We start from the raw sequence: 26,816 nt of genomic DNA, 5'->3' as shown, positions 1-26,816 counted from the left end.
TTTCCCACGTGATATCTATATAAAAATTACAATCATTGTAAAGTCTATGAAAGTGTGGATGCTCTGTGGAGTTCAGCGCTTGATGTTGCCGACTCACTGAAAGTGATTATTGTTACTTTGTATCAGTGTTGAGGGAATTAATTGCAATTGCCGCACAACAGTTGCCGTTTGACGTTATCCCTGTGTGTATTAGTATATTGTAAAATTGTGCGTATTATAATACATATAGACAAATCATTTAGTATGATAGCACATTCCTCCTCAGTTCAATATAGTGTAACTGACAGACGTTATCAAGTGAGACTAGGGAGAGGTGAAACTGGGACTAGGCCTAGCGTCAGTAGGCAGCCCTGAATTTGGAACTGCTTGTGTTTGCGTTAGAAAGTGAGATGAAGACAGAAGTCATTAAAAGTAAACATTGCCGAAGAAGAAACAACTCTCCAGACTTAAGAAGCATTTGGGTATAATTGTGCGTCTCAGAGAATAATGTACAGAGGAGAAAAGGTGAGTTTTACCATTATTCATTGATTCACCAGTAAAGTTTCCCCGGTAAATTTTTAGTTTCAGCCAAATTTGGAAAAATGCAATAAAAATATATTTGTTGCATCAGAAATAGTGTGGTTTCAATGAATTTAACGTTTATTTTGACTGCAAACCAACCGATTTAGAGATTTACTATGTATACCCTAGTTCATCCCACCAATTATGGGGGACACCCTTTGGGAACCGGGGTTTTGGGTGGGGGAAGGGGGGGGAGGGTGTTGGGGCATTGAATGATATTTGCAATAAATGAATAATTAATGTTCCAGCACCCCTCCCCCATACCCCTAACTAGGCCTACCGGGGGAGGGGGGTAGGGCCCCCCAGCGACCCCCCCTTAAAGCCACAGTAATTTTCAGGGCACCACAGAACCTAACAAACCCACCTAACCTAACCTAGGGGCCCTGTACCCCTACCGGGGGGGGCTTCGCCCCCCCTGCGATCCCCCCTTATGACCAAAGTAATTTTCAAGGCACCACAGAACCTAACAAACCCACCTAACCTAACCTAGGGGCCCTGTACCCCTACCGGGGGGGGCTTCGCCCCCCCTGCGACCCCCCCTTTAACCAGGGGTAAATTTGAATATATATATTTTGTTAAATCACTTCTTACCTTAAACGGAAGATGACGATGAAGATGTGGAAGGTTGTGGTTGACCCTCTTCTGAATCATCAAGTACTGGAATACGTTCAGATTTGGTACAATACCACACATGTCTATCCTCACGAAAATGTAAAGGCGAATCACATTTACCACACTGGACACTTAAAGGTAATACGGAATGCTCCCTTAGAAAACGATTCACTACTTCAGGAGTTCCATTATAATTCTCATGAAATTGGCCGATCACATCAAAATAGGAATAACGACATATTTCACACAACCGTACCGGAGGATCCATGACAGTAAAATGACGTGTGATGAAAATATAGAAACCGGAACTTTTGAAAACCGAAAACAAACGACAATCACGGGTTTCTCCCATAATGAAATAGGGAAAAAAACAAAATAGTATTGTTTACAATGTTATATTGCACGAAAAACAGATCCTTGAAACAAGACTGAGAGACCAATGAATCGTCCAATAATAACCCTTGAAAATAACCCAGTAGTATTTTGATTGGAGGAGCGACATTAGTGGGAGGAGCAAATGCGCATTCAAGTAAATATTGTCACATTACGCAATGGGGCGGAGCCAAGTAAGATGAAAACAGACATACAAACGAACAAGAGCTACCTTGCGTGCCCATGGAAAGATATACACTAAACTTAGAAAAAGTCAAGACCTTCAATTCCTGAAATATTTTTTTTCTCTGTAAGTATGCATTAGCGACAATAATGTATTGAGAAGAAGTGTTTTGTTATCACGTGCTTTACTAGGAAAATATATTAATATAATACATTTCCCAATTTGGTTGAATCCAAAACTTTACCGTTTCCCCTCCCAAAACCCTTGGTTACTACTGGGTTATCGCCATTACTGTAGGGTATATTAGGACATTAAAGTTTGCCAGTGTTTTGCTATAATAAAAAAAAAACAACTTTTCCAACCGTAAATAATGCCAAATAATGTGCTTTCAACGAATTGGACCTTTATTTCCACTATAATTAAGCCGTTCTCCCGTTATGCTCCTCAATTTCCTGACAGACACAGGTGGGAACCTAGGAGTTTGGGTGGGCAAAAACAGGATAAAACATGACTTTTTAACACTCCAGATTGTTAAAAAGCCACAGAACCTAACAAACCCACCTAACCTAATCTAGTAGTTCCTCGGAACCCCCCTTCGCACGTCACAAACCTATCCAGGTGACAGGTCACAAATCTACTTAGGTCACAGACATAGCCGAAGGCAAGACTCCTTAACTCCTTTACCCAGGTCACAAACTTTAAATGTAAATCCCAAATAATTTCTTACCTTATGATTGATGCTGGCTTTTTTTTTCATGGCAATCTTTACAGTGGAATTACAGCAGAAACTATGCTGGTCTTCTCTAAATGCTAACTCAGAATTGCATTTGGGACACTTTAATCTTTGAGGGATAACACAATGAGCTCTTAACAAGATGTTTTACATTGGGTGTATTGTAATACTCACCATGAAACTTGGCAATAGCATCCATTATAGCCGTAGTGGCAGCCATCACAATTTGTTACGTTGGGCTCCATACCACACACCCAACACAGCTACAAAGGAACTGAGAAGTTGTCCTAAGAAAATGGGGCGTGTCACAAAACTGCCTATGTCACACTCTGGCATACAAACATGCCCAGATATAACAAACTATGTCATATGGTAGGAGAAGGAGCTACTTACAAATTAACAAACAGGAGTAGGCCTAATTCCATTAGTAGAAAGAAAGTGGAAGGGTGGCTGGTAAATTTTTATTGTATTACAGGGTGTGATTTAGAACAGAAAATACATGTTTTCCTATAGTATATAATGAGATTTAACCGAATTTGACCTTCATTTTAACCGGAAACAAATAGATCAACCAATTCTACTAACTTTAAGTTGCCGAATTGGTTACTGTTATTAAGGATGAAATAAAGGTGAAAACGGGTAAATCACGTTATTTCCTACAGGAAAAAATATATTTTCTGTTAGAATGGATAAATATAATTACTATTGTCATATATGTTGTGTTAAAATATTTAAATAAAAGCACTTGTTCAACGGTGTCACTTCCCTTACGAATGTGCTGCGAACGATAACAGTAGCAACGTTACCAATGATACACAGTGTTACAAACGATGACGAATGGTACACAGAGTTACCAATGGCACGATGGCATTACCAATGATAGCAATGATAGATATTTCCATACGAATTTTAAATAATTTGTCCATATAAGTTTTACTCAATATATAAAAAGTACCAAAAGGGCACAGAACCTAACAAACCCTCCTAACCTAACCTAGTAGTATGACAGGTCACAAACCTCAGGTATTTACAGAAAACGGTAGAATTCTCCATGTTACAAATGATACACAGAGTTACCATCCGTACGGTGACATTACTAGCAATATTAATGATAGATATTTCCAGATGTATTTTAAATAAATTTCCCATATAAGTGTTACACAATTTATAAAAAGTACAAAAAGGGCACAGAACCTAACAAACCCACCTAACCAAACCTAAGATGTTCCCTGGTCACAAAACACATATAATGACTATTGAGGAATGACTTACCTTTATGAAAAAGACGACGAGACTTGCGGGTCACGGGAGGGTGAGACTGATGGCTTAACTCCTATGACTAGGATGAGGATGGTTGTGGGGCCAATGTTTATGTAAAAAGTGGTTTGCAAATGATATTATCTTCCATGGGGGTAGACGACTTTTTCAAAAAAATGTATCTTTATAAGAAGTAACGGTATAACCACAACGACGATTCTTTTTGGTTTTAGGTATGTTGGATTCAGTATTACAATAAAACACGGGAATGACTTTCCAGTAAGATAAAAAAGAACGGCACTTAGGGCACTGTAAGAGTTGAGGAATTACGTTGTGTGTTTTCAGGAAATTATCAACATTGGCTGAAGACTCATAAAAATCACCATGGAATTTAGCAAATGCTTTTAGGTACGGAATACTGCAGCCGTTAAAAGTTTCTTTAACTTCCTCCATCGCAAAATAAGGAAAAATAAATCTCACTTGAAATGACGGACACCTTACTAGGACAAAGGTTTCAAGGGAAAAGGGATTGGTGGAAGGTGAATGAACAGACCACTCAAAGAGATAAAGGAAGGGGGGTAGGGAAATAGCAGTTGACAACCCCCTTGTGTAAACTTTGAATGCGTATCGGTTCGTGATTGGTTAAGGGAGAAACAACGGAGTCTAGAGGGTAAACATGAATGAAGTAAATAGGGAAACTAGTCCAGAGAAAGTAATTATGTGAAACCGAGGAGTTAAAAGGAAATAACAAAAGAAATAAAAACAATATAGAGAGATAAAATGGAATGAATGATAAATAATATTGAATGGGAATATAAAATGAGATGATTTTACCATGAATGAACTGGATAGGAAAACTAGTCCAGAGCAAGTATTTATGTGAAACCGGGGAGTGAAGAAGGAAATAACAAAAGAAATAAACCCAATATAGGAAGGTAAAATGGAATGAATGATAAATAATATTGAATGGGAATATAAAATGAGATGATTTTAAAAGGTATATGATAATAAAACGAGTCATTGGAGGGGAAAAAGCTTTCTGCGCAGGGGGAGGGATATTTGCGCAGGTCGAAAACTGGTATGCACGAACGAACGTACGTACGGGTGCTAATGTTAGCATGGAATGCTAACATTTGTTCTACATCAGACGTTGGCAGCACTGGTTACTGTATTTTTTCATGAAATAATCTTTGCAACGCCGCCTCCAAAGTTTATCCAGTCATACTGTTTTGTATTTTCCTCCGATAATAATACCTTCAAGAAGGTAATGTATAGAGAAGAAAAAGCTTGTTTTACGATCATGTATCGTTTCCCCAGTATGTTTTCCCCACCCAAAACCCCGAGTTCCCACTGGGGGTCCCCCATTATCGTAGGATATAGATGTATATATATTTCTGAAACTATTCATTCGCGACGGGAACGAGTGTCATTTTTTAAGAGAGCGTAATTTTTTCTATAAGAAAAAGTACAGTACAGTACAGTAGTTGTTTTCCTAGGTTACATTGCCTTGTAATACACTACAATAAAACCGGATGGCTTGTGCGCAAGAAGTATAAAGTAATTATTTCGCAATAACCTTGGTAATCTTTCGTAATAATCCCACCCAGCGCTTTTTTCATGAAAAAAATATTTTTTTCGTTAGTTTTCTTGTTGTTTTGTTGTGTTCTGATGCTATTAACTCCCGCAAATGTATCGTTTTCCGAGTATCACCACCCAACAGTAATTTAGAGAACACCAGGTTGGGTACTGAAAAATAATGAATTGCGGTAGAGAATAATGGAAAAAACAACTAGAAAAATAACGAAAATGTTTTTTCATGAAAAAATGAGGAACAGCACAACGAAAACTATCATTGGCCCGTTCTCTTCCGAGTCTAATTTCCTATTGAATGTTTACTGATCTTAGCTCAGCCTTATCATTGATAAACTAACAATAATTATTCACGCCCTGATCTTTGCTCAGCTGTGGCTCGCTTCACTCGCAATTAAATATTACTGTACATCACCTCCGTATGTTCTGGTAAGCGGTAATGTTGCGCTGCGCGCGTTCACTGCGTGCGTTCACTGCGTGGGCGAGTATTTTGCCGTATCCTTTGTTCACACTGTGCCTTAAATCTATAATGGCTTACCTTAATAGTCTGAGTCGGAGTCAGAATTCCCCAAATCAGGAGTGAAAACCTGCTCAATGGTTTTTGATGCCCCACTGGGTCCTGGTTGTGCGTTAAGGCCACTCGGTCCTTTTGGTTTTCTAAATTTACCGTGGCACTGCCAATAATGACGATCAGGTTGCAAAGAACATGGTTTATAACACTTCGGGCAAGTTATTTCTAAAGGAAGCACACCGTGATTACGCAAAAATTTAAAGTTTCTTCGTTATTTGTTAAAAATAGTTTAGTAGCCTCGTGTGGGGTAAATTCACAACTAGTACACAGAGTCGCCATCACTGAACTAATGAACGGTCACGCGGTCACCAGAGGCCAAGGAATGCTTTGTAATTTGAAAATGAGCGGGCTTCACGGATATTCATGAATAACGTTTTTCATCAAGGACCAGTGAAATGGTGAGATTATAATTTATCTAGATTCTGATAGGCCAATTCATATTACAGAGCCCGCAAAACGGGAGAATATTTTTTTTTTTCACACACGCTCAGTAAGGTCAAGGTTAACCACGACTTCGGCGCAATCAGGCGAAAATTATCACAGTGCGCAAAGGGGTGGAGCTTAATAGAATAGGAAGGAACAAACGAAGTAACAGGAGCTACTCTCCGTGTCACTGTGAAGATAAAAAAGGGACTTAGAAAAATTTTTTATTTACCATAAGTTAATTTAATTTATTTCTCTTATTATGTATTTGCGTGGATAATGTAATGTCGAGAATTTATTTATTTCACGTGTTTTACCTGAGAAATACATACATACATACATATATACATATACCAAGGCACTTCCCCCAATTTTGGGGGGTAGCCGACACCAACAATGAAACAAAACAAAAAGGGGACCTCTACTCTCTACGTTCCTTCAGCCTAACCAGGGACTCAACCGTGTTCAGCTGGTACTGCTAGGGTGCCACAGCCCAACCTCCCACATTATCCACCACAGATGAAGCTTCATAATGCTGAATCCCCTACTGCTGCTACCTCCGCGGTCATCTAAGGCACCGGAGGAAGCAGCAGGGCCTACTGGAACTGCGTCACAATCGCTCGCCATTCATTCCTATTTCTAGCACGCTCTCTTACATCTCTCACATCTATCCTCCTATCACCCAGAGCTTTCTTCACACCATCCATCCACCCAAACCTTGGCCTTCCTCTTGTACTTCTCCCATCAACTCTTGCATTCATCACCTTCTTTAGCAGACAACCATTTTCCATTCTCTCAACATGGCCAAACCACCTCAACACAGTCATATCCACTCTAGCCGCTAACTCATTTCTTACACCCGTTCTCTCCCTCACCACTTCGTTCCTAACCCTATCTACTCGAGATACACCAGCCATACTCCTTAGACACTTCATCTCAAACACAATTTGTGTCTCTCCATCACTTTCATTCCCCACAACTCCGATCCATACATCACAGTTGGTACATATAACAACATAAGTGCTGGGTGGGATTATTACGAAAAATTACCATAAGCTATGCACAAACACACAAAGAGGAGCAGATACGTCTTGTTTGTAAGCTATAGGCCTAAACAAGAGAGTGAAATAAATATTTCAGGGGAAAAGGATCCCCATATTTTGTGTAATTTTTTGTGGATTTATTATGTGTCCCAGAGAATAATTAGCAGAGAAGGAAATATTAGTTTTATCATTATTTATTGATTCGCCAGTAAATTTTCCCCACCCTAAACCCTTGGTTTCCATTGGGTGGCCCCCGTTACCATAGGATATATTATGGTATATTTTAATAACTATTTATTTTTGATGGAAATAAAGGTAATTTTTGAAAAAAAAACCAGTTTTATATAAACCAATTTCTTCTTTACTAAAGCTTTTACAGTACTGTACTGTGTTGTTCTATACTGTAATAATACCCAATTGTACATTGTACCTAAGTTAAACAACAACAACAACAATAAATGCAGCCATTTCTAGCCCACTGCAGGACACAGGCTTTGGGTTTGAGCAGTTGTCATGATCACATTGGCCTCTGTGGAAGGGTGGGTTTAATTTTAGATTGGTGCATTCTTAGTTAGGATATTGAAACTCATAATTGAATAGAGCTTTGCAAATATACTGCCTGTATTATGAATAACATATACTACTTATATATATTTCTTAGCTCCAAAGTTATCTGTTATTTTACGCAAGTTAGCAAGAAGAGGAGCTTTTAGCACTTGTTGGAGAATTGGTAATGTTACTCCTCTATGTAAATGTGTTTGTGGTAGCTCAAGTCCCACTGATTACCGCCCAATTTCCATAACTCCCATATTATCTAAAGTTTTTGAACGTCTTCTGGCAAAACGTCTTAATAGGTTTGCTGAAGGTAATCATCTATTCCCTAGTTTGCAATTTGGTTTTCGTAAAGGCCTTGGAGCATGTGATGCTCTTCTTACAATCTCCAATGCAGTACAGAAATCCCTTGATTGTGGTCGGGAAGTTCGTATGATTGGCCTTGATTTTAGTGCTGCCTTTGACCGTGTTAATCTTGAGGCCCTTGTTTTCAAACTGAAACAGTTGGGAGTGGGTGGGTCGTTTCTTAGCATTATTATTGATTTTTTAAGTAGTAGATCTCAAAGAGTTGTTGTTGATGGGCACCATAGTGAGTATAGGAATGTGATATCCGGTGTTCCACAGGGTAGTGTTCTTGGCCCATTACTTTTCATACTATATACACATGACATGTGGTTTGGCCTATAAAATAAGCTTGTTGCATATGCAGATGATGCTACTCTCTTTGCATCAATTCCATCCCCTGAATGTAGATCTGGGGTTGGTGAATCCCTTAATAGAGATTTAGCTAGAATTAGTGCATGGTGCAAATTATGGGGTATGAAGTTGAATCCTAACAAAACTCAAAGTATGATTGTAAGTAGGTCAAGGACGGTGGCTCCTCAACATCCGGATCTCAGTATTGATAATGTTTCTTTAAATTTGTATGACTCTTTCAAAATTTTAGGCGTGATTCTTGACAGCAAATTTACTTTTGAGAAACATATAAGGTCTGTGTCTTCTTCAATTGCACAAAAAATTGGCTTATTGAGAAAGTCTTTTAAGATATTCGGTGATCAATCTATTCTGAAGAAGTGTTTTAATTCTTTTATTCTACCTTGTTTTGAGTATTGTTCTCCTGTCTGGTCTTCAGCTGCTGATTCTCATCTTAATTTGTTGGACAGAAACTTACGGTCTATTAAATTTCTTATTCCTGATCTAGATATTAATCTCTGGCACCGTCGATCAATTAGTTCATTATGCATGTTGCATAAGATTTTTCATAACTCTGACCATCCTTTACATTCAGATCTCCCTGGACAATTCTATCCTGTTCGTAATACTAGGCAGGCAGTTAATTCTAATAGCCAGGCCTTCTCCATCATAAGACTCAATACTACGCAGTACTCTAGAAGTTTTATTCCAGCTGTTACCAAGTTGTGGAATGATCTTCCTAATCGGGTTGTTGAATCAGTAGAACTTCAAAAGTTCAAAGTTGGAGCAAATGCTTTTATGTTGACCAGACGGACATGAGTTTTTTTATAGTTTATATATGACATTTTTGTTGTTGACGTTGTTAATAGTTTATATATGATATATCTCTTTTGACATTACTTTTTTTAGAATGATTTATTGTTAATTTGTTCTCTTCAGTTATTTATTTCCTTATTTCCTTTCCTCACTGGGCTATTTTTCCCTATTGGAGCCCCTGGGCTTATAGCATCTTGCTTTTCCAATTAGGGTTGTAGCTTTGATAATAATAATAATAATGATAATAATAATAATAATACTGGCGGAAACCTCTTAACGAAGTTACAGATTTAAAAACAAAACAAAACACCCTTGTTCCGTAACTGGAATACAAACCTATGCTATTTATTAGGGGTATAAAGGACGAGCCATTAAAATTTTAGCGAGGGTTAACTACCCATCCCGTTAGTTAGCCGGGGGTAGGGTGGTAGCTTGCTACCACACCCACTCACACATATGTGATTTAGCTCACTATACTTTTAGCTCGGATAGAGACTGGTTGTTACCGCTCTTCCTCCTCGCCTATTTTGGACTGCCATTAATTTTTGTCTTTTAACTTACTTTTTTCTTATATATATCTATATCTATATCTATATATATATATATATATATATATATATATATATATTATATATATATTAGATAGATAGATAGATAGATAGATAGATATGTTGTAAGTTTCCATTTCAGTGTATGTGCCGTCCGTGTGATAACGTATACAGCAGGTTCTCGAGACACGTGCGCAAGGCCCAGGAACCTTCCCTTCTGCCCGCTCCCCCCCCATTGTCCATTGGTCTTCCCGTCGGCGAATAACCTGCCGTTGACTCGGCCGTCGCCACAGGTGAATCGTCATCGTTTGGACCCTCCTCGTTCAACTGTTGTCTTCGCTTTTTCCTCATCCGCGGGGAATATATGGATTACTGAGGGAAGGGAGTGTGGCCTTTCACAGCTTGACTTCAGTCTTTCTCTTCTCAAAGCCGTTCAGCTTTCATGGGCTACCGACAGTATACTAATGGGGGGAGCACCTTTCCAGTTTGCAGGTTTGGTTGCGCTTCTGATTGTTTTTCTTAATTGTTTAAGTGAAATTATAATAGTTGGAAATTTAAATTTTCAGCTTCTCCACCGAGGGGAACACTTCCTGTCGGAGGATCATTGGTTCTTCTGATTAGTGAATAATTTTAGCTGATTTAAATAATTGTAATTCTTGTTTTATTACAGTTACTCTCTGCTCTCCTTCTCCCATTGATGTCGACCCGGGGAAGTTAGTGCGCAGTTCTTATTTTTGTTCCCTCGGTGGTCTCCTTTCTTGTCGCGGACTAGGTGTTCCTCCCGAGGGAGTTTTTTGTTACATAGTTTATTGTATTTTTCCTCAGTTAGCGATGCAAGTCTTCTTCGTTTGACCAAGAGAGCCGACGAAGTAGAACTGTTCCGTTCATGCCTGGAGAATCTGCTGTCACTGCCGGCTCATGGAGGGCGTCATCCGTTCTCCTTAGAAGTACGCCCGTGGCAACTCCTGATCAGCACTTCATCTTCAAGGAACTAACTCTGGCTACACTTCTTCAGGCAGCACTCTTGGCAGATGATCATAGAGCGTTGCCAAGAGGTTTACCTCCAGGGGTTGGACTATTTTCCCTTCCGAGGGAGAACTTCCCTGCATCTTCGTCATCACTTCATCGACTCCAACTGCTGTTTCTGTCTTCGCCTAGATTATGCTACCCCCTTGTTGAGCCTCTCTTCCTTTGGGGGTGGAGCATAGTCTTTGGAGGATTGCTACTGCTGAAGGTCAGCTTGCTGATCCACCGACCCCCAGGGGCGTCATAAAAGGTTGTCATCCCATCTCCTTAGAAGTACGCCTTCACCTCTGGTTAAGAGATGCCTCTTTGGTTCTTCAGCATTGCAGCCTTCCCCCTCATAGGAGCCTCCTCTTCTATCGTCTTCAGGCCTGTTCCTGGACTTTCTCCTGACGACGCTGCAGCTAGTCCTCAGACTTTGTCCTGGACTCTTCTGTGGATCATTCGCTATCCCCATCAGTGGATGTTCGCCCTTCCAAAGAGCATATCCCGGTTCCAGTTCAACCTTCACGCCGACCTGCTGACCTGCCTTCACCGTTCCTGTCTCCTATTCATCATCTGCATGCTCGTGCTACACTTCCTAATCTTTTAGCTGCGACCCAACGCTCTCCAGCGTGCTGGTGCCTTCCAGTGCACCAGCGCTTACCAGCATTACATCAGTGCCCTCCAGCCCTTCCAGAGTGTCATCGCTCGCCAGCGCATCAGCGCTCTCCAATGCCCTAGCCATCTCCTGCTTCCCTCCTTTTTCCAACGCATTCTCTCTGGTCTAAGGACCAACGTTTGCCAGCTTGCCAGTGCTCGCCAGCGCAACATCGCTCTCCAACTTGTCAGTGCTCCCCTTCGCAGCTGCACTCTCTTACGCGACATTGCTCTCATGCGCAGCGCCGTTCTACGCGCCCGTACTCTCCAACTCACAAACGCTCTCCTGCGTACCAGTGCTCTTCCTACGCGCCAGCGCTTTCCTGCGCAACAGCACTTTCCTTAGCACCAGTGGTCTCCTCTGTGCCAACGCTCTCAGGCTCGTCAGCGCTTGCCAACGCTCTCAGGCTCGTCAGCGCTTGCCAACTCACCAGCGCTATCCTGCTCGCCAGCTCTCGCCTGCGTGCCCTTGCTCACCTTTGCACCTGTGCTCACATACACACCAGTGTTCTCCAGCTCGTCACCGCTCACCTGCGCACCAGCGTTCTCCGGCTCGCCAGCACTCACGTGAGCTCCCGCGCTTTCCTGAGCTCCAGCGCTCTTCTGCGTATCCTCTGGTAACTGCGCACCAGCATCTTCGTGTGCACTGCTGTACTGCACGCCAGTGCTCTCCTGTGCATTCTGTGGAAACAGCACACCAGCATCATCCTGCACAGCACTTTCCTGCGCGCCAGTACTCTCCTGTGTATTCGCGCGAGAGGCAAAAAGAACGAAAGGGAAAATATTTTGACAGGTCACCATTGCCCCATTCCCCTCCCCATAAATGCAATACATCACACCCTCTGGGAAAAAAATGGAGGCTGCTTGACAGAAGGGTTCAAGATCCCGAAGATTCCATCTTCCAAAGCGGATCAACCACATCTACCATGGGTCGAGACTCCTCACAGGGATCCCTTGGTCCCTTTCTCTTCAGAAGGTTTTTCTGACACTACCACTGACAGCAAACACGATCTGGACGTTGCAAATGGCCTATCATTAGCTTGCCAATCTCTAATTGCCAGATCGCCGATTACTAGCTCACCGACCGCCGTTCACTAGTCCGACGATCGCTGATTTTTAGCTATCTTCCACCAATGAGAAATCATCAACCGACTGAACGCTAGATCACCGTTTGCTGATCGCTAGCTCACCGATCGCCAGATCGCCAATTGCTAGCTCGTCTTTTTCTGAACATTGACCTCCAGTCTCGCCACTCGCTAACTATCTCTTATTGCTAGTGTTCTGATCTCCGATTGCTAGTCTATAATCAGTCATCAGCTTGCTGATCACTAGATCGCCGATTGCCAGCTTGTCTTTCTTTGATCATCACACCAATCCACTAAAGCAATCGACAGCCCCCATCAGCGGCTTGTCGACAGGTGACTACTCACGAGCACTCTCCAACTGCACAGTACCCATGATACCCAGCCGTTAACCATTGATTAACATTCGCCAGACCGATGCTGTTCTAAGGAATAATCAGGGCGCATGGTAAGGTCAAGCGTTGCCTTACCAACTTCTATTATTATTATTATTATTATTACTATCCAAGCTACAACCCTAGTTGGAAAAGCAAGATGCTATAAGCCCAGGGGCTCCAACAGGGAAAAATAGCCCAGTGAGGGAAGGAAATAAGGAAATAAATAAATGAAGAGAACAAATTAACAATAAATCATTCTAAAAACAATAACAACGTCAAAACAGACATGTCATATATAAACTATTAACAGCATCAAAAACAAATATGTCATAAATAAACTACAAAAAGACTCATGTCCGCCTGGTCAACAAAAAAGCATTTGCTCCAACTTTGAACTTTTGAAGTTCTACTGATTCAACCACCCGATTAGGAAGATCATTCCACAACTTGGTAACAGCTGGAATAAAACTTCTAGAGTACTGCGTAGTATTGAGTCTCGTGATGGAGAAGGCCTGGCTATTAGAATTAACTGCCTGCCTAGTATTACGAACAGGATAGAATTGTCCAGGGAGATCTGAATGTAAAGGATGGTCAGAGTTATGAAAAATCTTATGCAACATGCATAATGAACTAATTGATCGACGGTGCCAGAGATTAATATCTAGATCAGGAATAAGAAATTTAATAGACCGTAAGTTTCTGTCCAACAAATTAAGATGAGAATCAGCAGCTGAAGACCAAACAGGAGAACAATACTCAAAACAAGGTAGAATGAAAGAATTAAAACACTTCTTCAGAATAGATTGATCACCGAAAATCTTGAAAGACTTTCTCAATAAGCCTATTTTTTGTGCAATTGAAGAAGACAGAGACCTTATATGTTTCTCAAAAGTAAATTTACTGTCGAGAATCACACCTAAAATTTTGAAAGAGTCATACATATTTAAAGAAACATTATCAATACTGAGATCAGCTAAAGGAGTTCTCTCCCTGGGAAGAATCCTTACACAGGGTATCGCTTCCCATCCTTTTCCTCAACGAGTCAAGACACCAGCGTCAACAATCTCCCATGCTAAAGGATCCGCAAGGAGCTTTCCCTTTGGGTCGATGTCTGCACCATGTTGGAGAAGTTTAGACAATGGGTTAGACCACAGGTCTTCATGTGCACGCTGGACCTAAAGGATGCATACTTCCAGGCCCAAACCATCCATCTTCTAGGAAGTATTGGAGATTCAATGTAGACAAACAAGAAACACCAGGTCAGGGTACTGTGCTTCGGTCTTTCCACGGCACCCATCCTGGGCTAAGGATCGGCTTCCGTCCCCTACGTTTCTGGATGACTGACTGACCCTAGCAGACTTCTTGGCAACCTTGCGTTAGCATCGGAACTTCTGAAGTCTTTTTACCAAGATCGGGTGATCATGATAAACCTTTGGAAGTCTTCTCTACTTTCCTCTCAGAAGACTGGTATATCTGGGAATGATTCTAGATGCCAATCTCCACAAAACCTTCTCATCAAAGACAGGATAACGAAGCTTAGAAAGGTCACAAGATTCTTTCTCAAGACGAAAAGAACCCCCAGCCCAGAGTGACTATTCTTCCTCAGACTTCTATCATCCTTGGCCTGTCTAGCCTCGAACATGGTTCGAGTTCTCTGGTCTCTAAGGAGCCCTCCCTACGGTCCACTTCACCAGGCAACAAATTTTCACCTGGTTTAGAAGACAGTGTTCCTACACACTTTGACAGCGGCCAAACAAGTCAAGGAACTTCATGTCTCTCTTTCGACATTGCCATTCATGAGAAAGGTGAAAGGCAACGTTCAGACTCGTCTCTGAATTTGTTGCCAGACACAGTCTCCATAGATGACGGATCCTAGACAACAAGTCTCCACTCAGTAACTGATGATCCAGATCATCTGTTACTATACCCGGGGTGAGTTTTGAGGCTCTACCTCAAGAAAACAGCAACAGCCCACCCGGGTGCCCTCTCTGGTCATCAGCACTGTGAGAGACAAGGGGAGGATCACCAAAACATTATCTCTTCTGGATTCACAAAGTCATCAATTATGCTCTGAATCCAGATTCTCATTCAATATGTCGAGCTACGATGTCAGAAGCATAGCTATGACACTGGCCCTTCTAAGCAGATTACTCTGTGACACAGGTTCTACAGTACATGCAAGGGTGTGAATGCTCCAGGTGACTTTCACAACCACTCTCCTGCAAGACGTGACCCGCAAGAACTTGATACGATATCTACCAGTCCTGTTGTGGCTGCACAATTGCTGGTTGTATACCTCAAGCTCCTTATTGGACAAATAGCAGAAGGTTGAGGGCACTGTTACCCAGTTTTAGTCTGTGTGAATGAAAAGTTTTGACGTGCTCTTATTCTTTTCTTCATCCTCTCGTCTCTTGGGGAAAGCAGCATCCTGGGTTCTCTACATAAGCTGACCTCAAACCACTGCAGGTACACCATGCTCCCCTGTGTACCTAGTATTAAGCTATTACTGTAGCATCCCCATACCCTGGTGAATTGGTATTAAGAAAATCTTGGTTACAACAGTTTTTCCTACAAAAAGACTCGGAATAACTTTACCTAGCCAGTCAAAATTCTAAATATCTTAATACACAGCTTGCGTAGACCACGGACCTTGCATAGGCCACGGACCTTGCGTAGGCCACGAACCTTGCGTAGGCCGCGGACATATTTGCGTAGGCCGCGGACCTTGCGCAGCAAAGTTTTAGCAAGTTGCAGGGACTCCTTATTTTGGGTACTATCATACTCGGATAAGGAGCCCCCGAGTAAAGCCAAAAGCCAGATTAGCAGGGATGTTATTCTAGTTGCGGAAAATATAGTAGATAGTTTGTATTTTTTCTAATGATACCTCTCTCTCTCTCTCTCTCTCTCTCTCTCTCTCTCTCTCTCTCTCTCTCTCTCTCTCTCTCTCTCTCTCTCTCTCTCTCTCTCAGTAACATCGTGTTCTTACGCAAAGAGATCAGTGAAGGAACAGGCTCTTCAGGGGGAAATCCAGACCCTGTTAGAGAAGGATGCTCTCCAAGAGGTCCTAGATGGGCTCCCAGGCTTCTACAGTCGACTCTTTCTTGTAGAAAAGGCGTCTGGAGGCTGGAGTCCAGTCATCGACTTCTCCGCCCTGAACAAGTTTGTTCAACAGACTCTGTTCAAGATGGAGACGGCAGAAATGGTCACACAGGCCGTCAGACCAAAGGACTCATGATAATACTGGATCTAAAGGATGCATACTTCCAGGTCCCAATCCATCCCTCCAAGGAAGTTTCTAAGATTCATCCTGAACAAAAGAATATACCAGTTGAAGGTGCTGTGTTTCGGCCTGTAGATGCCCCCCCCCCCCCAGGTGTTCACAAGGATCTTTTCCCTTGCATCAACCTGGGCTCATAAGAATGGTATTCATCTATTACATTACCTAGATGACTGGCTGATTCTAGGAGACTTGGTAGAGATCCTTCTCCTACACTGAGACAGGCATCTTGAGGATCTTTTCCCTTGTATCAACCTGGGCTCACAAGAACGGCATTCAAGTATTACGATACCTAGACAATTGGCTGATTCTAGGAGACTCATTAGAGATTCTTCCCCTACTCTGAGACAGGCTTCTTGAGTTTTGCTCTGATCTGGGGATCTATGTAAATTGCAAGAAGTCCTGTCTGCAACCATTTCAGAAACTGGTATATCTTGGGATGCAGACAGACGCCCAACTAGGCAAAGGCTTTCCGTCCAAAAGCAGAGTGGAGAGACTAAAGCGGGCAGTTTGCCTCTTTCTAATGCAAGACTTGCTACCAGCACTCCTGCGGCCTCACTTTCTGGGACAATTAACCTTCTTGGAGTGCCTAGTTCGCAACGGCTGAGAGACCTGGGATGGTGGGTGTTAAGTCACCAACCTCCTTAGAGGAGTAGACCTCTTGACCTCCCCTGGATTTGATGCTCTTCACAGACTCATCAAAAGAAGTGTGGGGGTGCTCATCTGTTGCAGCATGGCCTCTGGACTGTGCTTTGAGTTAGAGTGGCAATGCCAAGTAAACCTCCTGGAAATGATAGCACCCTTTCTGCCTCTCAAGAAATTCTTACAGAACACTCCGTGATACTGATGAGCGACAACACAGTAGTGACATATGTAAATGAACAAGGAGGTACTTTTTGTCAACAACTATGCCATCTAGCTGTAAAAATCCTAAGATGGACAGAAGACGACATGGTAGCCGAATCAGCCCATTTCATCTTGGGTAAGAAAATGTTCTGGCAGACAAACTGAGCAAGAAGACTCAGATAGTTGGCTCTGAGGGATCTTTGAATAATCAGATATCCAACAAATTCTTGACTTTGTGGCGTTCGCCAACAATAAACCTGTTTGCGCCATCCCTGAACCGGAAGCTGCTGGTGTACTGCTCACCAATACCAGATCCCCATGGCATTTGGCAAGATGTCTCATAACATGAGTGGAGCAATCTTGATGTTTATGCATTCTCCCTCTTCTGCCTAGTAAGGAGGTTTCTGAACAAAATGGGCCATCAATAGATCTTTCGATGACTCTCACAGCTCTAATGTGGCAACATGCAGAATGATTTCCAGACCTACATCTGCTCACAGAGGTGCTGAGGGAGCTCCCTCCACTTCCAGATCTACTCAACCAACCACATGCAAAGATTTACCACAAGGCAGTAGCCTATCGTCGAGAGGCTTTTTGCAAGCAGTAGCGAAAGGGATGTTTAGATATCTCTGGGATTCATCTTCTGCTGTATATCAGGCAAAGTGGGGAATCTTTTGTGGTTAATGTCATGGATGCCACTATCGCAGTGATAATGGAGTTCTTTTTATACCTTTGGTAGGAAAATCTTTGCTTGGTCTTGTTGGTGAAATGTTACCACCCAGTGTTAAGCCTCACCTTTAGACTGAATGAAGTTAACATTTCCTCCTTTAATGAATTGTCCCTCCTCATACGGGGTTTTGAGCATACCTGCCCTTAGCTGGAAGTCAGACCACCTCCTTGGAATGTTGTTCTTGTATTACGATCTCTGAAAGTAGCACCTTATGGACTGTTACGTTGGTCATCAGATAGTGACTTGATGCTTAAAACGGTCTTCCTTCTCGCACTGGCCTCTGCTAAAAGAGTCGGCAAGTTGCATGGTTTGCCCTACAATGTTACCCATGGAAAGGGAAGGGGTCAGGTAACGCTCAACTTTGTCCCTGAGTTTGATGCTAAGACAAAAAATTCGGCTGGAACGTATCCTAGATTCGGGCCCCTCTGCATTGAGAGTCTCCATTCTGTAATTGATGGATGACCCAGATCAACTGTTACTATGCCCGGTGAAGGCTCTGAGGAGTTATCTTAAACGAACCATGGGAGGTCGCCCACATGTCAACAAACTGTTTGTGAGTATGGGCAGGGTCAAGAGGAGATTTACTGGGAATACAATCTCTTCCTGGATTCAACACGTCATCAATCGGGCCTTGAATTTTCACATATAATCCTCAAGGTCGTAGACCCAGGGCTCATGATGTTAGGGGCATGGACATGTCCATAACATTTAGAAATAAACTACTCTGTGGTGCAAATACTTCAAGCTGCGGTGTGGAAGTGTCAGATGACCTTCACAGCCCACTACCTAAATTAACATGGATACCTTCTCCATAGGTTCTGTGTTGGCTGCACAACATGTTTAAGATATCTCAGCTCCCTTGCAGTACAAGGAGCAGTTGGTCGAGAGCAGACATTAGTCTGGGATGAATGATCAGATGTCTGGCCTTTTCGTTCTTCATCTTCCCATCTCTTGGGGTACAGCACATACAGAACTCTACTAGTTGACCTCCTCCGTCGCAGATAAGAACCATAGCCCTTGTGTAACCTGATATAAGAAATATATTTGGTATGTCCCCTTCTTCCCTGTGAGGGGAGTTGGGTAACATGAAGGTTAAGTTAGCAAAGTTTATTACTCCAAGAATCCTTACCTGAATAAGACATAATGCTTAGTTCTCGCACATCACACAAAATTGCCCAAGCTGTTAGCTTTCACTCATATTCTGTTAAGCTCGTGCGAAGCAAAGCAGAGTCACACTCCGTGTCATGTCACCAGCCAGTTGGGACTTCCACCCTCCTAAGGATGTCTTCACAGTAAAGAGCCAAACGGTTTGTATTAGCTGTTGGAACAAATGACAAAGTACTGTAATTTGTATTTTTCCTAACTAAATAAACCTTGAGCTCTTCACTCATACTTGTCCTGCCATCACCTATTTCCCCAGAAGAAATTCCTGCCTGCAATAAAATGCTATGTCATTTTACTGGTATGTGTGTGTGTGTGAGTGGGGTGGTGATTCTATCCCCTGCTACAAATGCTAACCGGTTGCGGGCCATTATACCTCACTAAAAAGTTTTACGGCTAGTTTTCAGCTTTTGCCAAAATATAAATTCATAGTAAAGAACTCCAGGTTTGTATAGTGGGGAAGAAAACAAATTACTTTCAAATTTGTCATATTATTTTGAAAATTTGTTATTTTGCAACTTGGTTCTGAATGTCATTTGTTGTATTGCAGGTGCCCATGCGTGTAACGGTCTGGTAAGAAACGTGATGCAAGAGCTAAAGCAGCCAGCTGATTCTGTCAGGCCATCACTACTAAAGTAAGCTGGCAGGTAAGGTATGGAGAAAGGGGCTTTGCATAGTTGCTCATACAGTAATGTGTGTTGCATTGTGATTTATTAAAGGATAATGTGGTGTCAACTTATTGTAAGCATTATTACATTAGTTAACTCTTGTTGTTTGCTTTAAGGCAAATCATGTTATGATTTTTGTTGTTATTCTTCTTTTGTTCCTGCTCAAACACAAACCCTTAGCTCTTTACTATGGGATATCAGTTCCGGTGTAGCTGGAATCTAGCCATAAACTTTTAACCTGTGATATTAACAACTTCCCACCAGGTAGCAAGGGGTAAGACCAGCCTCCCTGCTCATGCACTCACCCAGTGCATTGTCACTTGGTTTTGGCTTGGTAGATTGAAGTCTTCCCATCTCGCTTTCCCATAAACTTTCTTTGTTCCGTAACTGGAATACAAACCTACGCTATTTATTAAGGGTATTACTTACGGCGAAACAAAAGACAAGCCATTAAAAGTAAGCGAGGGTTAACTACCTATTCCGCAGGTTAGCGGGGATAGGGGGTTAGCTTGCTACTGCTCCCACTCACTCACTTGTTATTTAGCTCTCTTTACTTTTGGCTCTGATGGTGAACGGTCATTGCCGTTCTTCATCCGCACCAAGTTATATTTTGGACTGCCATTAATGCTTTTTGTTTGTGCTTTCTCTTTAATAGTGTGTTTGCGTTGACCTCTGCCGACCATTCGTACCTGCCCAGGACTTAGACCGGCCTTGCGGTACCTTCATATCGGCTGTGGACACCGATTAGCACACCCTTTGTCCCGCCTACAGAGGTCAACGGTGTGATAGTGAAAATAATTATAGTGAGTGTAAGGAGTGGTCTGCCCCCCAGTGGGAAAGGTTTGGGCGTCGATGGAAGAAGTCAAAGCGGGATATTTCTCCTTCAAAGGTCTCTTCAAAAGGGTTAAAAATCCCAAGGCTTCTTCCACTTCCTGACCTTCCTCCAAAGCTCCTGCTCACTCGGTCTTTTCTGAGAAACTGTCGAGTAGTAGTGTAGTGTGACGAGCTGAGAGAGGATTTGTGGACTCAAAGGCAGGTTGGAAACGACTGAGTTATATATTAAGGAACACTCTTCTTTATATACAAAACCTCAAGGCAACAGGACATGGCATGTTCGAGGGACAGACAAAGTTCAGAGCAAAACCGGAGACATGATCATTCAGGTTCTTTTTAGTGCGAGGGAAGAGCGCAGATACAAGCATAATATATACAATAGGAATTATGTACAATTGTGTGACACACGGTTGGTACATGGCTCCCCCTCTAAAAATGACATACTGAACATGTTAAATAGGTGCCCTGAATCTGGAGAGGTAATAGTAACAACTGCACCGATGAGCAGCAGTGAGTGGCTGTAGAAGTCGTTGGTTGGGGTGCGAGCGAGTGGTGGATGATGGTTGGCTGTGTTGCTGCTCCGGCTCGTCACGGGGTAGGCGAGTGTGTCCTACGGCATTCATAGGCGTGTGTGTCCTACGGCATTCATAGGCCTACGGCATTCATAGGCGAGTATATCCTACGGCATTCATAGGCCTACGGCGTTCATAGGCGTGTGTGTCCTACGGCATTCATAGGCGAGTGTGTCCTACGGCATTCATAGGCGTGTGTGTCCTACGGCATTCATGGCAGCTTCGGTTGAAGTTGAATAGATGTCCTCTTTGTCACGAGTGGAGGCGTTGATGGAGATTTGAAAGTCATGAAGTGGGTTCACATCACGAGGAGAGCCGTCCGCGGCAGGTTGCAGGCGAGTGATACTGGTCATTTTCCCGAGGGTGAGCGAAGCCCTTTGATCCCCCAACGGTTGTTGAGAGAGCTGAAAAGGCGTTGCTATACGGGCGGCTGGTGACGGTGAGTACTGCTGCAGAAGGTATGCGTTGACGGCGTCATAGTAACGGTGAGAGGTGTAGGGGGGATGGGGAGGCGGGAGGAGCGAGTCACTCCGGGGTCACCAATGTGACGAAGGAGGGGGAAGGTTGTGACTCAAAGGCAGGTTGGAAACGACTGAGTTATATATTAAGGAACACTCTTCTTTATATACAAAACCTCAAGGCAACAGGACATGGCATGTTCGAGGGACAGACAAAGTTCAGAGCAAAACCGGAGACATGATCATTCAGGTTCTTTTTAGTGCGAGGGAAGAGCGCAGATACAAGCATAATATATACAATAGGAATTATGTACAATTGTGTGACACACGGTTGGTACAGTAGGCCCTTTAATTGATGGTCAATCACACCTCTCTTTTTGTTCAGGTGTGGTCGTCCATGGGGCTGCCGGGTCTGCCCTCCAATGACTCCTTTCTGTAGTTCATCATCCGTGGTGCTAGTGTGCAGCCTTCGTTGACTTCAGAGGTGGATCCTCTGTTGTGTGTCGACATTGTGGTGTCTGAGGCATCTTCTGCTGCTGCTGCTGACACCCCTGCCCCAGGCTCTTTAGCTGTTGCTGCCGACTGATCATTCTTCGTGGGGGAAGCTAAGTCGTTCGTCTGTTTCTCCTGCAAGTGTTTCTTCTCCTCGGAGGAGTTCACTCATAGAGACTACTGTGTGGAAGACTGCTGCTTCTAAAGGTTAGCTTGCTGATCCACCAGCCATCAGAGGGCATCATTGATCTCGCAGAACTCGCCCGCAGCCTCGCCTTAGAGGTGGCCCTTCACCATCGGTGATTTATTTTTTTTATTTTTAATTAAATGGCGTGGATATTTCCACATTCGTCATTACTGCCTGCATAGATGAATTGGAGAAGGGATCGCAGTTGGGAGTTATTTCCATTCAAAGCTATATACAGAATAAGAGTTTGTTCCGTAACTGGAATGCAAGTCTATGCTATTTATTTAAGGGTATTACTTTCGGTAAAGCTGAAATAACGAGCCATTGAAATTTAACGAGTTTTAACTACCCATTCCGCTAGTTAGTGGGGGTAGGGGGGATAGTTTGCTACCGCTTCCGCTCACACACCGGTGAATTAGCTCACTTTTCTTTTGGCTTGGATGGTGAACGGTCATCGCCGTTCTTCATCCTCACCAAATTAATTGTTTGTTCCGTAACCGAAATACAAACCACGCTATTTACAAAGGGTATTACTTTTAGCGTAGCTGAAATGGCAAGCCATTAGAATTTAACGAGGGTGTATTACCCCCGCGCTAGTTAGCGGGGGGGTAGGGGAGTGGTAGCTAGCTACCCCTCCTCCCCCTCACACACAGGTGAATACTCACTTTCACTTTTGGCTCGGACTGTGACAGACGTCTCTGTCTTGGTCCTCGCTTGGCAGCCATTGTTTGTTTTGTCTTTACTTAATCGCTTACTTTTCATTTACTCAATATATATGTAAACATGTTTTCATGTTTGTATATATATTTGAGTATAGAAATGAGTAAGTTTCCTTTTCAGATTTGTGTGTGTAGTGTACGATATCTACGTGGAGCCCTCGGCAGTTAGGCCACCACGGCGTAATTTTATGGGTGGCGATCGAGTTTGACTTAAGTCTTTCCCTCTCTCTCTCTCTCTCTTGAGGTCGTTCACCCTTTTACTACGTGTTACTACGGCCTTGTAGCCTAGCTTCCTATCCGTGTGGGGGGTTGCTACGCCGTACGTTTGTCTCAATTAGTTATGAATCTAATTGTAGTTGTTTTTTGTTTTTCAGCTTGTAGAACGATTCCTTTCGGGGTTTTCTTTCTTTCTTTAGTGTTCATTCATTTTTAAATTTCATAATTACATAGTTACATAATTATAATTGTTATATTTCTGTTTTGGTTACAGCTCTCCTTTCGCGAGTGTAAGTGGTTGTGAGGGCACGTGCCTGTTGTGTAATTCTTGTTCCTTTCCCTCGGGATTCCTCTTCGGAGCCTTCCCGGGGGAATGAATGTGTACTAATATTATTTGTTTTATTTTTTACAGTTACCGATCTAGTTCGTTTCTGTAATATAGCAACGGTGTGAGCTGTCTGGTTGAGTCCTGGGGATTCGGCTGTTGCTGCCTCCCCCCTTGTATTTTCGTCAGGGGCGTGTCTCCTTCTACTGGTAGTACTCCCGTGACGACGGACAGCTCTCCAGTTCATTTTAGAACTCTCAGGAGGCTTGCATCCTTGGGCGGGTAACTTTCCTTCCGAGGGAAGTTTTTCCTGTCCAGGCTTGAGTTTTTCCCCTTTTGGGGGGTTCTTCTCTTGCCTTTTTCTCGTGCGACTATGCTCTTGGTGCTGAGCGGTCGCACCTGCAGTTTCGCTCAAGGGGCTGGGCAACTGCAGGAGCTCCTCTTCGGAGGATTGCTCCTTTTAGGTCACTGGCTGACCAGTCTCTTCCACGAAGTGTTTCTCTTTCGTTCGCGAGAGAGTACACTCATAGAGACTCCTCTTTGGAGGTTTCTCCTGTTGCTGTTGCTGTTGGCCTCCCTCGCCGTAAGGCCCACCGTCCGCCTCGTCGTAAGGGCCTCTCATCTCCCTATAAGGGTGCTTGAGGCGCCTTTTTCGATCTCCGTTTGCAGCCTACAACTCCTTTTTCTCGATCTTCCGCCTTGGTGCAGATGGACAGCAGTCTGATCTCGTCTTCCGACGGGCAACGGTCTTCCCGACGGACAACGGTCTTCCCGACGGACAGCGGTCTTCCGACGGACATCAGTCTCCCGGCGGACAACGATCCCTTCGGGGCAAAGGGTTGCCCCCACTGGGGTTCTTCCCTTGCGTGTCATGGTTTCCCTGCACGCCCTTCTGCTGTGTTCTCTCCTGCTCCTGCTCAGTGTGAGCACACAGGCGCTCTTCTGCTCATCAGCGCTCTTCTGTTCGTCAGCGCTTTCAAGATGATCATCCCTGCGGTTCCTGTTGGTTCCTGTTACGCGCCCTGTGCGCCCACGTTCGCCCTTGCGATCTAGAACTTCGGTTCAGGTCGGGGTCAAGCGATCATCAGCTCGCCAGCGATCATCAGCTCGCCAGCGATCTCCGGATCGCCCACATGTGTTACAGCCGGCACGCCAACGTTCTCCAACACTTCTGAAGGAACATGGTTCGCCAGCTACTAGCTCACCTGCGCATGCTGATCGCACTCGCGCGACCCTCAACAGCGGATGCTGATTGCCATCGCACGACCCCCAACTGCGGATGCTGATTGCCATCGCGCGACCCCCAACTGCGGATGCTGATCGCCATCGCTCGACCCCCAACTGCGGATGCTGATCGCCATCGCGCGACCCCCAACTGCGGATGCTGATCGCCATCGCGCGACCCCCAACTGCGGATGCTGATCGCCATCGCGCGACCCCCAACTGCGGATGCTGATCGCCATCGCGCGACCGCACACCTGCGGAGGCTGATTACCATCGCTCGACCCTGCGCATGCTGATCACCATCGCGCGACCCTCAACTGCCTATGCTGTTCGCCATCGCGTGATCGCCCACCTGCAGATGCTGTTCGCCATCGCGCGACCGCCCACCTGCGCATGCTGATCGCCATCGCGCGACCCTGGCATGCTGATCACCATCACGCGACCCTGCGCATATTGATCACCATCGCACGACCCGGCGCATGCTGATCACTGCTCGCGATCGCTCACCTTCGCATACTGCTCGCCAACGCACGATCGCTCACCTTCGCATACTGCTCGCCAACGCACGATCGCTCACCTTCGCATACTGCTCGCCAACGCACGATCGCTCACCTGCGCATACTGCTCGACCATCGCGTCGGCATAACACAACGCGCCATCGCCAACCTGCGCGTTAGCGCTCACCAGCTCACCACCGATCGCTTGTTGATCCATATCGCCAGCGGTCCTCCTTGCCCACGCGGCAGCGCGTTTCCTCGCCATCGCGCTAACGCTTGCGTTCGCCGCCTCGGACTCGCTTTCATCCACCTGCCCACCCTCACGACCGCTCGCTTGCGCGCCCGTGCAACCGCGCGACCGCTCGCCCGTGCAACCGCGCGACCGCTCGCCCGTGCAACCGCGCGACCGCTCGCCCGTGCAACCGCGCGACCGCTCGCCCGTGCAACCGCGCGACCGCTCGCCGTGCAACCGCACGACCACTCGCCTGCGCGCCCACACGCCCACGTGCCTGCACGTCTACGCTCATGCTCTCCAATGTTCGTCCACGTGCGAACCAACGGTTTTTCCATCGCGCGGACGGATGGTGTTCCGTCGCGCGAACCTACAGTGTTTCTTCGCACAAATGTCGGCTTATTTCTTGCAGTATCCATTGCTCGTCTATGGGTTATCGCTCGCCGACCACCAGGAATTCCCGTCGCGCGAGCTCCAGGGCAATTGCGACCACGATTCCCAATGGGGTTTTCGCAGCATGACCAGCCTGGCGAGTTCTTCTGGAGCGTATTTCCAGAACACTGCCTCACCCCGTAAACACAGAGCATGGCACTTGCAAGAATAGGAGAAACTTAATGGAGATCTGAGCAACACTCCTCTATTCCTGAACCTGGGTTAGCCCTTCCCCGTCATTCCCTGGAAGGATTTTTGGCGGGGGGCTTTCCGTTCGAGATTTCTCCATCGGACAAGGGGTGACTGCTTACCTCTTCCTCTGGGAGCTTACCAGGTTCTTTCCCTCCTCGGTTACGGCCCGAGGTTTGGTTCAAGGAAGCTACAGGAAGATCAAGGGTACTTTCCTCCTCTCGAGCTCAGCACCTTGGCCTTTCGTCGTTAAGTATCTAACTTGCGGACAAGCTCGATGTTGTACCATCTGGACGCGCTGACTGAGGGCTTCCTTCGGGTGTCTCATCTGTGGAGGTCGACGACCTCAGACACCCTTCCATCCTTGAGAAGAGTTTGTTTGTGCCCAAGGACAGAGACTTAGACAGCTGCTGTGCGGAGTAAATCGACATCCGGTTTCACTCCTCCAAGGCGCTTTCTTCCAGACTCTGCAGGGCTCCAGTGCCCTTTTCTTTCAACCACGTCGGCCTAAGTTATCGGCTACGACAACTGGGACAGGTGTCCAATTGCAGTTTCCTCCTGTCAGGAACAGATGGCACGGGAGACTCCCCCGGGGGGGCATAGTCCTAAAAGGAGTTCATGAACTCTAGGATTGCAGGTTTTTCGCTGGGAGGATGCTTAAGGTTACTCATCCGAATGACA

At 44.5% G+C, this 26,816-nt stretch overlaps 1 long non-coding RNA gene across 1 annotated transcript in view; it reads left to right on the top strand.

Moving 5' to 3' along the window:
- The first annotated feature begins 365 nt into the window (after positions 1 to 365).
- Positions 366 to 26,816, top strand: part of LOC137626099 (uncharacterized) — a 69,868-nt gene continuing 43,417 nt past the window's right edge. Inside the window, exons 1-2 of the long non-coding RNA XR_011040989.1 lie at positions 366 to 504; positions 19,641 to 19,737. This is a non-coding gene — a long non-coding RNA (uncharacterized lncRNA). The remainder of the gene's footprint in view (positions 505 to 19,640; positions 19,738 to 26,816) is intronic.

Source organism: Palaemon carinicauda, chromosome 33 (assembly GCF_036898095.1).
Source record: "Palaemon carinicauda isolate YSFRI2023 chromosome 33, ASM3689809v2, whole genome shotgun sequence".
Lineage (NCBI taxonomy): Eukaryota > Metazoa > Arthropoda > Malacostraca > Decapoda > Palaemonidae > Palaemon > Palaemon carinicauda.
The sequence above is the reverse complement of the archived record's forward strand: the minus strand, read 5'-3'. Positions and strand labels throughout refer to the sequence as shown.